Source organism: Uloborus diversus, chromosome 8, assembly GCF_026930045.1.
Source record: "Uloborus diversus isolate 005 chromosome 8, Udiv.v.3.1, whole genome shotgun sequence".
In the NCBI taxonomy this organism is placed as follows: domain Eukaryota; kingdom Metazoa; phylum Arthropoda; class Arachnida; order Araneae; family Uloboridae; genus Uloborus; species Uloborus diversus.
In genome coordinates, this window is record NC_072738.1 from 49,156,640 (window position 1) to 49,159,139 (window position 2,500).

At 33.8% G+C, this 2,500-nt stretch overlaps 1 protein-coding gene across 1 annotated transcript in view; it reads left to right on the forward strand.

The window, feature by feature from the left end:
• The first annotated feature begins 859 nt into the window (after positions 1–859).
• Positions 860–2,500, forward strand: part of LOC129228352 (glycoprotein 3-alpha-L-fucosyltransferase A-like) — a 70,163-nt gene continuing 68,522 nt past the window's right edge. The window contains exon 1 of the mRNA XM_054863031.1: positions 860–965. The gene's annotated coding sequence lies outside the window, so the exon portion shown is untranslated. The remainder of the gene's footprint in view (positions 966–2,500) is intronic.

Genomic DNA, 2,500 nt, shown 5'->3' on the forward strand with positions numbered 1-2,500 from the left:
AAACTGTCATTAGAAGAATCTTCATTTCACTGTACGATTTTTTTTTTCTGAACAAAAAATTATTACCTAGTAAAGTAACGGGGAAGTAACAACGTCTAAAAGGCATAAATTCGCAGATTACTGCAGACATATGTTTCGGCGTTTAAGGGAACGCCGTTTTCAGTGCAAAACGTAGTGAGCTTATAGATGAAAAGACATCCGCTTTTGTCGGATATTTTTGTCGGAAGTTTACTCTTTTGGTATTTGCTGTTGTGGCACTTAAAATAGAGTTAATTGTTTTCTAGTAAGTAGTTTGGATTTTTTCTCCCCTCTTTTTCCCCTTCTTTCCCCCTTTTTTCCTTCTTGTCCCCCCCTTTTTCTTCTTTCCCCTTTTCTTTTCTTTTTTCTTCTTTATTTCTTTTTTTAGGGGAGATGAGGGAGGGGCCCGGCCACATAACTGATAAGCGGCCCACCCTGGCTCTCTGCGGCCCTGGTAATTACAAGTGAAATGGGAGTGAACATTTATTTCGCTGAAACGAATACTTCGTTGTATTGGTATTCGCTGTGATGAGACTTTACTGCATTTTACTACGAAAGAAAAAAAAAAACATTTAGGAATGATGCTGTATGAAGTTAAAAATATCTACCGTAAACATGCACACAGCAGCTGGCATTCCTTCCCGAAACGGTAAACACAAATATTACAAAAGGGAACTTAGCGTTTGGGGAGTTTCCCGCTTGTTTACCTATTCCAAATTCAAATGGAATTATGGGACGGAGAGAGAGAGAGAGTGTAAGCAGACGATCGATTCGTCCACTGAATTCCCCAAGATCGCTTGCACAATAGACACCGTTCAGCTCAGAACTCCTCCATTCAGAACGCATGGAACGTTTTAAGGGTCGTGGAATAATCGTGTGTGTAACTACTACTGTGTTCGTTTCTGAATCATCCTTTTTACAGACGGGCTAAGTATCATTTTGAAATGGTAAGTTGTTTCGTTGTATCGATTAATCTTACAGCAAGAGAGAGTTTCTCTTAAAGTTCTCTTCATCTTACTGCATTTCATAGCGCTAGTCTATTAAAAAATGTAAATAAAAATATTTTTTATTATATAGTGGCAACGGTTGTGTGAAATTTTTTGAAATTTATCTTAAATATTAACCATTTTGTTCTTGTTATCACTGCAACCATTACCAAACGTATCTTTAAAATTAATGGCACTAGAATATTAAATTAGTGGATGTGAAGTATATATATAGTTTTTGAGAAATGATTCGATTTTCCGTAATCCCCTCCAATCCTAAATTTTAAAAAAAATCAGCTTGAAAATACGGTTTAAATAGAGTTCAAAAATCTATAAAATAGAATAAATGTAGTTGATTTAATTACATTTTAATAAAGAGTATGATTGTAAAGAAAGAAGTTTTTAAAGTAGTTGTGTTACTACTTCGGTTCTAAATACTTAAAAATTTTACTCTTGTATTGTTAAAAAAACCGTCAAAAAATTTAACATCAACACACATTCAACAAGGAGATGATAAAGATGCAATAATCTGTTTTGTATACTACATAGTAATCTAAATTCTTCGATTAAATTACGCTGGAAAAAAATTACTCTCTGAAGGACATAAATGTTCCTTTTAAATATAGTTTTAAAGTCAACTCAAAACTAATTACTACTACACTATGTTGAAACATTATTCAGGTTATGAAGTAGTTGCAAATTTTGAGGTTTTAAAATGTGTATTTGTATTTTATGTTTACATAATATTTATGTATCTTGTTTGCTCTAAAATCAAATATTTGAAGTCGTAAGAATGTCACAAAATCAAACAGAATAAATGAATTTTTTATTATTGTAGAGAATTCTTCATTAGGAACTTTTCTTATAATTTCTATTGCATCATTGTCTATTAGGAGGATGAGGAGGGGCAATTGAACCTTCCTGGTTTTGGGTAGCTAATGTATTTACATTTATGTAGGCGAGATTCCCCCCTTGTCATTATTTGATGTAACATGCAATGAGTATATACCTATTGTCTTCCTCTAGAAATTTTTTAAATGACTGCCTTGAATATCATCGCTACTGTTTTATGATGGAGGGAGATATTGGTTTATGAAAGTAATTGCATCCTCATATATATAATAGCCAATGATCGAGTAACCCGTGAATTTCAACAATGAAACTCGCGCCACGGCATGATAATTTGATAATATGTTTTGGTAATGTTTAACATGCTGAGAAAGGGTTTATTGTGAAAAGGCTGAACTCGATCCGGTGACTTAACTGTTTTACTGGTAAGACTGTCATTTCAGGGAATGAAGAAACGAAAAAAATGGTCAACAATAAACGCTACTCTTACTGGAGTTCAGGGTTAATCCACCGGAGTTAGGGTTACAATTTCAACTATCAAAATATCACCGAACAGGCAATGGCTTCGTTCAAATGCTGAAGCAATTTTCACCTGTCATACCTTGACGGGCGACTTTCCAATTTAACAAATATTAATGAACTAGGAG